This window comes from Mustela nivalis (genome assembly GCF_964662115.1).
Source record: "Mustela nivalis genome assembly, chromosome: 8".
NCBI lineage: Eukaryota > Metazoa > Chordata > Mammalia > Carnivora > Mustelidae > Mustela > Mustela nivalis.
Genome location: NC_139027.1, coordinates 50,410,434 through 50,423,704, shown reverse-complemented (window position 1 = coordinate 50,423,704; position 13,271 = coordinate 50,410,434). Strand labels below are relative to the sequence as shown.

General features: G+C 56.1%; 1 protein-coding gene across 7 annotated transcripts in view; it reads right to left on the bottom strand.

The window, feature by feature from the left end:
• SFXN5 (sideroflexin 5) overlaps window positions 1–13,271 on the bottom strand; it is a 136,696-nt gene that overhangs the window by 25,520 nt on the left and 97,905 nt on the right. The gene's annotated exons all lie outside the window — the stretch shown is intronic.

The window sequence follows — 13,271 nt, the reverse complement described above, 5'->3', positions numbered from 1 at the left end:
AAAACATCCCCACCCTCCTCAGCTCCCCACTCATTCTGAGCACCACAGCCTTCTTTCTACTTCAGAGAAAAAGCAAAAGACAACGGAAGGAACCCCTTAGCATCCCACCACCAAACCCATGAACTACCCATCCACACTGTCCTATGCCTGCCCTCTTGCCACCCCTCCCCTCAGAAGGCAGAACCTCCTGGGGTCCACCTTCCCCACCCCCACTCTGGAAGCCCACTCCCAGACTGTCCTCCCCGTCTCCCACCTTCGCAGCCCACTGACTCCTGACCACCAGCATTTCAACACTGACAAAACCTCCCATCTGATAAAACATCCCGTTAACCCCGTGTCACGCTCCATCTACTGCCTGGTCTCTCTCCTCCCCAGCAACCACATTTCTTTAAGACACTGTCTCCACTGGCCTTTTCCACCTCCTCATCTCCCACTGACTTCTCAACGCACAGCAAATCTGGCTTCTCTTCCCACCATACTCCACAAAAATCCTTCTCTCCAAGTTCACTGCCGCCTCCATGCTTTGTGACATCCACTGGACCCTTGTCAGGGTCTCTGGTGCTCAGCCTGGTGGGCCCTCTTCCCTGCACAACCCCTGGGGGGGGTGTGAGTCAACCCTCCTGGTGACTCCCAGATCAGAGGGGTCTCCCGCCATTATTTCTGCCCTGAATCCTGGGCCCATGGGGACTGCCTACCAGACCTCACGTGTATCTCATAGGCCCTTGAACTCAACCCTAAGATCTAAATCACAACTGAGGTCGCCATCTCCCCCTGCCCCACCCCGGCTCCCCCTACCACCACCTAATGGTGCCCTGGGACTGCCTCGCCTCCTCTATGCACCCTTCCGCTTGAGTCCCTGCCACCCCAGTCCACCCACCTGGGACAGCGTGAGCCTTCTCAACTGCATTGGGCCACCCGTCTGTTCTTTACAAAATGGCTGCCCTCAGGCACCCAGTCTAGACTCCTGTGCTGTCCAGTCCCTGCCCAACTCTACCCTGCCCCTTGGACCGGAAACACCACACACACCTACTTATTTCAGGGACTCGGGTCCACTTGGTTTTTCCCAGCCTGACTCTTTGTCTGAGCTGGTTCCTCTGTCCCCACTTCTCTTCCTCCCCCTCCCCACGCCCCCCCCCAACAGGCAGCTTTAGATATCTTCCCTCCCCCAGCCTGGGTATGGCCACTTCCCCAGCCCCTGGCAGCTCCCGGCGTTTCTCATATCCCAGTTGTATCACTTGCTGCTGAGGCTGACTGTCCACTCGTCTTCCCCGCCCCCTCCACTCTAGATCACAAGCTCCATGAGGCAGCAAACATGAGGTGTGATCGTGTTCATCCCAGCATCCTCAAGGCCTCATGCCAATACACAGGAGGTATTCAGTAAGTGTTGAATAAATGAATGGGAAGAAGGGAGGCACAAGGCCCTGGGAGGAGAAGGTTCCCCTGGAGGCTCTACGGCAGCCCAGGGGTTGGTCTGCAGCTCCAGGGACTAAGCCAGTAGGGATGCCTGAGGCTCCAGCTTGAGGGAGCTGGAAAGAGAGGTGCTACCTCAGTGAGGAGGGCCCCTGGGGCCTGATCTCTTGCCTGGGCAGAGTCAAGGAAGCGCAGAGTCAACTAAGCCTTCGTGGCTTAGTTCAGCCGAACCTGCTCCCAGGTATCTGCTCTATGTCAAGGCCGACAACCCTGAAGTGTAGGCAGAAGGTTCCATAGACCAGCCCTGCCTTCAAAGAACACAGTCATGCCCGGGGCCAGGCCCTTCAGAGGCCAGGCAAGAGGGAGCTCAGGGCAGACCGGAGCTGCTGGGCACGGTGGAGTTCCTGGAGAAGGGGGACCCTTCCCCTGTCGTCCACGGTACCCTGATACTCAGACTCTGGCCATTGGAGAGGGCCAAAGAGACAAGAGCGAGGCTGGAGGCCCAGGCCTCTTCCCAAGCCCCTCTCCTCAAGCCACCTCTTCCCTCCCTACCCCTGCCGGCCTCCGAGTCCCCTCCACCCCACCAGTTCCCCTCGTCCCCATGCTGCCACTGACACAATGCACAGCGCCCACGCTTAAAAATCTAAATGCTTTTGAAAATGTTTAACCTAGTTAGACAAATTAGCAAAAATTTGTGCAAAACAATTTAGGTATTTAAAATATTCAATGTTTTTAAAAAACTGGAAAACTGTTCTTAGCTTTCAGCTGCAAAAACCAACAAAATATAACATCCCAGCAATCTTACCATGAGGTGTAACATAACCCTTCGGGAAAGCTGTTAAACAGCTACTGAGGCATCCTGGGAAATAGCACTTCATTTATTCAAATGCACATATGTCAGGCTTTTGCACCATATGTCATTCCAAGCTATTTACAGTAATAATTAAATCTTAATCAACGTTTAACCTCTGTAAAATGTTTGAAGAATCCTAATCACCCTTCAGACTGCACTAATGAAGGAGAAATATATAAACATAAAAGGAAAATGATGCACAGATATCACACTGGAAAGAACAGTAATTGCAAAATTGTATTTCTTTTAAATATAATCAGTAAATGATGTAAAGTAAGCCAAGGAGTATTTTAAGTTAAGACATCTTGGATGTCAGAGGTGTGAGCAGCTAATTTTGTTCTGCTACCCATAACAGATGTAGCATATTTTATTTTAGTGCCATTATTAGCAACTTCCCATGCCGGCTTTCACCGAAGCACTGAGGCCCGCATTAAAATCGGAGAGGCTGCTCACCACCGCGGTGGAGGACCATGGGCCAGGGCCACGGCCCACTTGACCCACTCGACCCATTCCCTGGAGAGCGCTGGCCCGGGAGCAGACTGAGGCCTCCTCCCCTCAGCGGGGCGCTGCTGTCACAGACCGGGGACCCCCACCCCCAGGCTCCCCACCATGCCCAGGGCAGCTGGTAGGAGGGATGCAGGCGGGAGGTTCGGGCAGAGGAAAAGCCCTGGGGAGGGGAAGGTGGCTGAGGTACTCAGGAGCAGAGGCTTGGGGACAGAGTGCCATCCAAGGCTTTTTTTATTGTTTCAATGTAATCAGCCCTCACATCAGATGTCTCTGGCAGCCAACGCCATCCTCCAGGGCTGGGCACACAGAGATGGACGAGGCATCTCCTCCACGCCCTTGAGGAGCTCAAAGTCTAGGGGAGGAGTCACTTAGGAAAGCACATGGATCCCAGAGAGACGAGGTGCCATGGAAACTGGGGAGGGGGTGGGGGTTACCATGTATTGATGAAGGAACGAGGAAGAAAGGCTTCTCAGAGGAGGTAGGCCAGGAAGAAAATGGAGGATTTTGATACGAGACGGTAGGAAGTGCTTGGTGGATGAAGGGAGGAGCATCGGCCAGCCAGCACGGCCTGTTTGGTACGGGTGACATTGCGCGTATAGGGAATGTGGCAGGAAATGGAGGTGGCGTCAGGACAGGCCCTTGTAGGCCTCATGAGTGTGTCAGTGGGGGGCCATGGGGAGCCAAGGGAGGATTCTGAGCAAGGGCAGGCTGCAGTCCAGACTCTGTGTTAGAAATGCTGGTGGCCGTAGATGTGGAGGATGGACGGGAGGGTAAGCCAGGGGGCAGCTGTGGGAATGAGAGGTGCCAGGTCCTGCCCCGTGATGCTGCCAGAGGGGCTGTGAGGCGGGTGGCACTGGGATCGTCTCTGAAGAGAAATCCATAGGAGTTGATGACCAATCCCATGTGGGGGTGAGAGGGAGGTGTCGAGGATGACTGTGCGTTGGATGACTCCTAATTCTAGCTCAGGAGCTGGGGTGGCTGGTGACGCCGTTCTGAGGCAGGGAATACGGGAGGGGGACGGGTCAGGGGGGAGGGGCACGGGCTCAGGCTGGGCCATGTTGAGACTCCCGGGTGCAGAGGCCTAGGAGGCAGACAGGGTATGGGTTCTGGAGCTCTGGGCAGGGGTCTGAGCGGGAGAGCGAGCAGGGATGTGTAAGCACAGCCGGAGCCCCCGGAGTGGGGGAGCTTGCCCAGGAGAGCAGATGGAAGGGGAGGGCGCCAGGCCTGGAGAACAAGCACATTTGAGGGGCGGGTGAAGGGAACAAGCCCATGATGGTGGCCTTGAGGGACCAGCCCAGGGAGCAGAAACAGTGACAGAGGGTGCCACACGGCACCAGGCAACATGGGTACCAGGCAAACAGTTTCCTGAGTGGTCCCAGTGAAGGCTGAAAGACTTCGGCCTTTGTGATGGGATGTGGTGACCTCTGGAGTCCAGATTTCCTGCCCCCAGCCCAATGCTGGCCCCCGGCCCAGACTCTTGCCCCCGTCCTGGGCCAACTCGAGTGGCTGTTCCTTTAGACTCCTCTAGCCTTGACTGGGGCTTGGGCAATGGCAGCACTCACAGGTGTCAGGATGACTGGGGGAGGACGCTGGGCTGCTTGAAGGTCCTCTCTGAGGTGTGGGGGTACTGGGTCTCCCCCACAGAAATCACAGCCAGGGCTCTGCTGACAAACGGATATGGTTCAGCTCCTGGGTGAGGGCACCAGAGCTCCCTGCTGCTGCCTCAACCAGGGACAGAGACCAATGGCTGTGCTGTGGTCTTGGGGAGTCCCTCCTGCTGGGGGGCTAATGGACAAGCAGCAGAGGCTGGCTTTATGTACCATATAGGCAACAGAATCAATAATGTGGTGGTCACAGAGGCTCATGGGTGGCTTGGGGAATCAGGGAGGTGCCAAGGCCCGGAAAGGGGAGTGGGTTCAGTGGGGTTGGGGGACACTAGTAGCAGCCCAGTAAAGGCTTGAAGCCCCAGGGTTATAAGCCAATGGCTGGGGCTTGGTACTGAGCGCAGACCAGCTCTGAGGGAGAAAGTGATGAGGAGAGAGGTTGGGCAAGGAGTGGCCACAGGGGGAAGGGGTGACCCAGCCCCAGGCAGGTAGCAGCGGGCAGGCAGGAACACACAGGTCCCTCCATTCATCTGACAGACACCTCCTCAGGGAACTGACCTTCGTTCAGCAGGGGAGGGGAGCCAGAGCCCTGGAGAGTGGGGGCTGCAGAGCCCAGGGAGGAAGCAGAAGTTCTCGGTCCTGTGTGATTGTCCCCCCAGCCCCAGGACTGGCAGTGCCAGGAAGCTGTGGGCCTGCCAGGGACATGTCCACCACGCCATGAGAAAAGTAGTGTCACCCAGATAAAGTTTACTGCCCATCACATCTGAGCCCTCACCCCATCCTCCACACTCAGCCAGATACTCACAGCAGAGAGCCCCCAACTTCTGGTTGCATCTAAAGTCAGTGGCAGAAAACACGAAGCACCGTGTCCAGGAAACCCAGCCTCCCCTGAGCACCCCAATGCTCCACTGGCCCCAGAGTCCCTGAGAGCAGCCTCATAGGGTCTTCCTTGGTGGTGCAGGAAGGGTTAACCCTGAGCTAGCTGCCTGTCTCCTGGCTGGGCTGGCTGGGCTGGGCTCACTAGGGTGGGGGGCCAGAGTCAGGAATGTGTGTGGGGCCACCTCTGCCTCCCAGCCTGGGAGCACACACACCTGCAGCCCCCGGCCAGCGGATAGTTTACATATTTGAACCTGGAGCTAAGGTGCCGAGACATAAACAGGAAACTGGATCCCTGGCCTGTGCCCCATTCTCAGGGGCTTTTACCTACTACAAAGAACTTCCTCCTCCTTGCCTTTCTTCTGGTGGCTATTCTGCCTCCTTTTCAAAGGCACAGGGCTGGGGGGTGGGCTGTTCAGTGTGACCCTGTGACATGGCTCAAAGCTGCCTCCTGCTCCTGGCCAGGGTTCTGGGCTTCTGAGCATCCGCAGGTGGTGGTGACATTGACATGGGGTCCAATGCCCAGGCCGGCACCTGACGGATTCTGTGTACCCAAGGCCCCTTCAGGCCTGGAACCTACTGGACAGCACAGCCCACGCTCTCTCTCTCTGGGGCTGAGCTAGCCTTAGGTCCTGCTCACACACAAAAGTTCAGACCCCATCTTTGGTGAAGCTGACTCAAGTGTCCTGGAGGGCAGACGTGTTAGGACAGGGCTGGGGGAACAGCTGAGGCCTGAGCCCAGACCCCCTGGGTCAGGCCTCTGATGCTGGCTCTGGGCCCCCACTGCCTTCCCAACGAATGTCAGATTCCTTGGCTGGACACTAAAGGCCTTCTGGGGCCTTCTCCAGGTTCCTCACCTACTGGCTGCTCTCCATTTCCAGAACATTGTATGTTTAGCCTTTGAGGCCCAAGTCTCTAGGTCCAAGCAAGAGTCCTAATTCTCTAAGATTGCCTCCTCCAGGAAGTCTCCCCTGACTTTCTCAGACCAAATCCACTGCTGCTGCCCCCTGGTGCCCCTGGCACTGATTTCCATCTCCTTCACATCCCCAGTCCCCGGCAATTTGTTCACTCACCATCTGCGAATACAGCAGTCCCTGACCTCACCCCAGTTCAAGCGAGTAGGTCCTTGAAAAGTCTAATCCAACTGAACCGAAGCTCCCCAAATGCAGGAATCCCATCTTATACTCTTCCATCTCCCCTGTGCAATGTGCACCCAGGAACAGCTCAGACCCTCTCCCCATTTTGGAGCTTTGTGCTGCTCCTGGGTGCCCCCTGGTGGACCAATCTGGGAATCATTCTCTGTCTTCCATCGTTTGGGCTTTGAGGCCTCAGTTTACCTGTATGTGCGGTGGGAAGATTTTCTGCTTCCGGGGACTGAGATGAAGATAATATCAAGAAACAGGTGAGAGAGCCCTGTGTAATTTTGGAAAACCTGTGTGTTGCTGCGTAAGGAAGCCCAAACTCCATGGTTCTCCTAGAGCCCAGGCCCAGGCTTGCTCACGGGAGTCCCCCCTCACGGTTCACAAGGCTGAGCCCTTGCTTGTGGGCCAGGCATGTCCTATGCTGCTTCACACATACTGATGCTTTTAATCCTCTCAGCAGCAGCTTTATAAAACCAAGCCTCCTCCCTCCCTGTCCTGAATTCAGCGAGGCTTTCTAGAAGGTCCTAGAAAGAACCAGGAGGGCTAGGCAGAGAGGTGGCCCTGCTGAGGCCTGTCACTAGGGCATGTGTGTGCACGTTCGTGTGTGGGCCTGTGTGCACGCACAGGTTTGGGCCGGGGGTGTGGGGAACAGGCGACATGACAGGTGGCGTTGGCGTTCCTGGGCTCTGAGTGGCTCTGCCATTCCCATCCGTCCCTCCTGGGGGGTCCTGTGGGCAAACTCCAAGAAAGCAGCGGGCGGGGAGGCGGCAGATTTCTGACGGCAAAAATAGCCCACTTTGGAGTTCAGTAAAGACTGATTAAACCAGTAAATGAGAAAAACCCCAAACAAACATCTCCAAGCAAAGTGGGAGATGGATTTGAGATTAGAGGGGAAAAGGCCCCTGCTCTGGGAGAAGGTGAAAATCTGTGGACTTGGGAAGGACACAATGCCCTCTAGACTTTGCCTCTGGCCTCACATCAGTAAGAGCAGGAGAAGCAGGAACCAAAAAATACAACCAACATGCTCTGTGTCAAGTTTTCATAGAGCGCTCATTCTCAGCCTTAGGGCCACCTTGATGAGGGAGGGAGAAAGGACTATTGACCCGAGGAGCTAGATGGGACACAGGAAACACATGTCACCAGAGTCTACCTGTGCGAGATGAGACAGAGCCCAGTGGGGCTCATCAGAGAGGACTTCCTGGAGGAGGAGTCATTTCTAGAACCACCCGAATGTAGAACTGAGCTCATTCCCAGCTCTTCCCCATTCTTGGTGGGGAGTTCAATTGCCTTCTCAGAGAAAGCAAGGCAAGCTGGGGGAAATATTTGCTTCTGGTGAGTCACAGCTTCCAGCCAAGCTGGTTCACCAAAGCTACCATTTTCCTTAGAGCTGGTGATGGGGAGAGAGATGGAAGAGGTTCTGGTGCCCACTGGGGTCACCCATATTCTTTTCCCACATAGGGAGGACATGTCTCTTTGTTTCTTAACTTTTAAATCTGGAAGGGGGACCAAGGATGGGTAGAGGGTGGGGAATGAGAAGTGGAGGCTGAACTTGACCCTCAGATACTTTACCTACAGCAGGGAGGTGGCCTTTAAGAGCCACCCTCTGGGGCCAGGGCGAGCTGCGGCTTGTGAGTAGTATGAGGACGTGATGAGGGCCTTTGCCTTCTTCAGATCCTGCCTTCTCGTGCCCTGGACCCGGTAAGGCTGAGGTGAGGAGAGGCTAGGCTGGAGGAGGGGGTGGGGCTGGCAGGGTTGACATGGGAGGCTCTGAGCAGGAACCCCGGGGACCTCTGATGATGTCTTTTCTTCCAGACAAGGTGTTTGGCAGAAGCTGGAGGGGCAGAGGGAGGGTGAGTGAGGGGGTCCCCTGCTGAGTTGTCAGGGAAGGCCAAAGAGCAAAGGCCGAAAAACCACCGGCAGGGCAGCCGGGCGGGCCAACAGAGCAAACAGGCCTGACAGGATACAACCCTAGCTACTAGTGAACCTGACTCCTTGCCTCTCACTTGGTGCCTGAAAAGCTGGCACGGATAGGAGGGACACACACTCAGAGAGCCCCTAGCCCTCAGAAGCAGCCCAGAGCTCTGTCCTCCACCTGCCGCCAGTGAAAGCGCAGACACCCTCTTTCCTGTGCCCCCATTCCAGTCCCGCTTGCTGCTGGGAGGCCAGAAGAGCTGAGGGAGGGTCCAGGGGCCACCAGGCATGTCCCCAGGAAGGCGAGGCTCTGCCCACCAGAGGCATACTCCAGTTTGGCGGCATTCTCCAGTCACACCAGGCCCCAGGAGGTGGCTCCCAGAGGCATACCCATGCTGCAGACAAGACATCCGAAGGTCAGCCTCTGACTTAAGATCACACAGCCTGCTTTCAGCCCTTCCAACTCTAGACCTCAGCCCTGGCCTTGTGGCTTCACTTCTAGAATCCTAATGTGCAGAGCCGGGAAGAAACGTAGCTCTGCCACCCTATGGCTGGGGAAATTGAGGTCTCTGAGGTTCAGAAAGGTTATATGGATAGTGGAGGCTGAGGGAATGCCAGCCAGAGGGGAGGAGGGTGGGCCTGGGTGATGTGGGGTGACCCCAGCCCCAATTCCACCTACAGACCGGGCAAAGTCCCCTGTGGCCCCCTCTCTCTCCCCCACACCTCACTCATCCCCAGAAAAGCCCCACCTTTTCCTGTGGACACATTTCAGCCTCACCAAATCAGCTAATTATTGACAGTTGGTGAAGAGGAGATTTCACTTTTTCCTCCTGTTAAACTGCTCCTAATTAGTTCCCTGTTACCGCGGCTGGCTCGCCCGCCCGCCGCCCGCCCGTCCGCGCAGTAAGCCCGCTGCACAGTGCCTCATTAACCTTTTGCTCCTCTCCTGCCGCCTGCCAACAAGATGAAGACAAAAACAGATTGTCAAACAATGGCTCCGGCTTGTATGTGCAGCCCCGTCCCCCAGCCCCTGAGCTCCCAGGGGAGTAGTGGGGAAAAGAGAGGGGAATGAGGTTGGGGAAGGGGGGGACGTCTGAGAAGAATTGAGGAAGGAAGAAAGAGGCACAAAGACAGAGAGACAGAGACAGGCAGGGCCACGGGGAGAGGACTTGGCCAAGGTACTGCTTCTTGCTCCAAGGAGACATGAGGTTCGTTAAATAGGATTGGAAGCGCTCCCAGGTGGGGAACACTGCTGTCAGAGTCGGAGGGACATTCGCCATCCCCTGGTCCAGCCTCCCGTGGCAGCCAAGACTGGGAGCATGAAAACAGGACCCTGGACATCTCCCTCTAGGGACCTGGGCGCTCTGTGTGTGTGTGTGTGTGTGTGTGTACGCGTGTATCTGGGGCAAGACAGAGATGACCACCGTTGCTGGAACCCAGGGCCCCAATCTCCACAGGCCTGTCCTCCAGAAAGGCCACCATGAATTGGGCCCCACATGCCACGGAGGCCTCCACAATCCACGAATCACCCATGGGCAAACTCCCACACAGCCCTCTACTTTATTTTCATGTTATTACATCAGCACCTGACATTCTTTGTTCATTGCATTTCTGTCCATCCCCTCAGAATGGAGGCTCTGGGAGACCAGGGGCTATGGCACGGCCCTCCCAGATACAAGAAGAAGGGGGAGGCAGCCCAGCATCTCTGGGGTGGGGAACAGAATCTAGGTGTGGATGAGTCCATGCCTGGGTGCAGCCTGAACTAAGCCGGCCTTGGCCAATGCCCCCACAGCCTTAATCTACAGGTCCCAGGGTCTGCTAGGATACACCCGACACTCCCTGCATGGTGCCAGGCCTGGGGCCTGGAAGGAAGGCCAGCCCTTACACCCCTGTTCTCACATCCAACTTCCTAAGGAGGTTCCCTGCACCACCTACTGGCCCTACACCCCTGTTCTCACATCCAACTTCCTAAGGAGGTTCCCTGCACCACCTACTGGCCCATTACACAACCCCCCTGAATTCCACCCCCAGCTCTGGGTTATAGATTAAAGGCACAAATACCTCCTCCAGAAGGTCCCTGTGAACATGGTCTCCCTGAAGGGTAGGAGGGCTGGCTGAGGTGTCGGAATGTTCCTATGGATACATTAGCAGGTAGTCATCTCGGGCTCTGACTCGGGCCTTCTCACTTTATAGTGAGGTGGAGGAGGGCTGGGGAGGGGTTCTAAAATCCTTCTAGGAGTATAGAGCCGACACCATCATAACCAACCTAGGACCTTGGGCAAAGCATGCCTCATTTGTTTCCTCATTTGTAAATAGGGAATAATACTGGTGCCTACTTCATAGGACAGTTGTGTTCTGGACCCTTGTTTCCCTTCCGTAGCCAAGCAGGCTGCTCTGCTGACCAGACCCAGGGCCATGCCTGTCTGTCCTGGGCTATGTGCATTCCTTCCTGCGCATTCCTCCCCATACCGCCCCTCTCCAGGCTCCCATCCCCATCTCCTGGAACACCCAGGGAGTGGAATTTTCTTTGCTGTTCTCCAGTGCTTTCCCATCCATGAGCTCACTTCTCTGAACACAGAGAAACTTGACTACCATACGCCTCCTGGACCGCATTGTCTCCTACACCCACCCCCAGCTGCTGAGCTCTTCAGCTGGTCCCTCTCACTCTGCGGAGAGCCCCTCGTCCTTGAAACGCCCTTGTCCTCAGGGTCCATGAAGGCACTCCCTCAGCATCCTCCCCTAGGCCCCTGTCTGCTCCTGCCTTTTCCTGATGCCTTTCCTTCCTCCCACAATGACCTCATCCCTTCCTTGGCTTCAGCTCCCCCCATGCACCAAAGGTTCCACATCTCCAGCCAAAACCTCTCCCCCGAGTCTGAGACGCGGACATCTAATGGTTTAGGTAACATCCCTTAAAAGTCACTAATGCCTCGGACGTGAAGGGCACAGGGAGGGCTTAATACAACAAGGCAAGCAGTCACCAGCATGATGACTGGCCTAGGAGATGGTTGGCAAGTGGTCACTAGTATTATTCTTTGCAATTTTCATTTCAAAATTAGCACCGTTTTAATAGGCAGAAACATGAGTTTGGAAAGAGCAGGCAAAACTCTCTCCCAGGGATTGAAGGGAGGATTGAAGTTCTTTCTTCAACCTCTGGGGTTAGCAGGTTGGAAACTCCACACCAATCACTGCGGGCCAGCCATTCTAGAAACAAGTTCCTGAACTCTACCTCTAAGTCCCCTAATTAATTAATTAGCGTTCCAGCTATTACTCCTGTTGACAACCTTGGTGGCTCTTGGCAAGGGTGGGTCAGCCCAAGCAAGTCCAGACGTATTGTGGCAAATCCCACCGGCTTCTGGGATGTGAGACACGATCCCATAAGGCAGGAGCGCTACCTTGTTAGAGAGAATTAATTGGGAGGGTGAATGGGGGAACGAGGTTCTCTCAGCCAATGGGGCTGATGGCCTCGGTGCCATAGGTCACAGGCCTCAAAATACCCAATAAGGCCCAGACGGGCCTGCATCCTGGTAGAGCTGATGTAGGTGAGGAAGGGGCGCTGGAGCCCACGACCCTGCCCTCCTTTCTCAGAGAATGCACTTCTCAGGCAATGATGACGTTCTTCCCAGCCTAGAGAAAAGGCTTGGGTTTCAATGAGAGGGACTCTGGTTAGACACTCAGAAGAACTAATTTCTGTGCCTTGTTGAGGCAGGCATGAGCGAAGAGAGGAGCCCTGACCTTGACAGGGAGCCTCTGTGAAGCCAGGCCTGCTCCCAGAGACCCCTTCCTATAGCCACAGCCAGCGGCTCGGGTGGGCAGACTGGGGCCATCTCTCCACTGTTAACCTCAGAGGAACACCTGCTGAAGGCCCACAGCACTCCGAGACTCTCCCCCACCCCCAGGCCCCCCGAGGGTGCCCCCCTAGCTCCCTCCTCTCTCCAGGAGTCCAGGACAGAAAAAGCAGTTGAGGGAGAAGAGAAAATCCTGTAGAACAAACAGATGTCGCATTTCCCCCAGAGCTCTAGCTTGGGATTGGGTCTCTGGGGTTTCCTCTCATATCGGCCCCTGGCTTCTGTGACTTTGGGCTGGTGCCTGGGCTGCTCTGGGCCTCCGTTTCCCCAGCAGACCCAGGAGGATGGTAAGCTGCATGACCCTGAGCAATCTGTCCACTATGTGAGTCCCCGATTTGGTACCATGAGGCTTCTCTGCCTGGAGTCCCTCCCCATGCAGACAGGTAGAGCTCTGAGGCCCACCTGAAGCTTCTGAGCACGGTGGAGCCTCCAGGCCCCTCTGACTCTCACCGAGGGCTGCACACTCTGCCTGGCTGTAAAGAGAGAGGCCACTGCCTGGGGGAGTGCTGGGCACAGTCCTTCCCAGACGGGGACGCCAAGACCACCGGGAAGTGCCTCCTCTCCCATCTTTCCAACTTCCAGGCAATCTAGAGCCCTTGGCTCCCTTCAGAGTCCCCTGACATCAGGTAATAGCTCTTTAGCTGTCGAGGGGGAGAGGTACCCCTGGCTTCCTGGGAAGGCTGGGTCTGGGCCTGAAGGCTCTCCCGGCACATATCACACCCCAGGCTCCCCACCCAAGGGTGTCTTGGCCTGGTGTCTGTTTCCTGCTACATCTCAGGGGCTCAGTAGAGGGAAGTGACTCCCATCCTCACCCTCCCAGGACCTCGGGGCCTGGAGGCTGACTCACCACTTCCTCCTCAGGACCCTGGGTCTTCAGTCCCCACAGTCCAGGCCCCTCATTTTCACGTTTCCGACTTCCCTCCAGGAACCTGCCCCCCATCAAACCTGGCTTTCCCCGCTCAGCTTACTCGCCCATTATCACCCTCACCCAGCTAAGATTCTGGGGCCCGCCGCTCCGCCCGATGGCAGACTCCCCCAATGCCCCATCCAGCCGGATGAAACCTGCTGGGTGAGCCCTATGACTCTTGTAGTCCCCAGCATCTCTAGAGAGACAGGCCGTGGC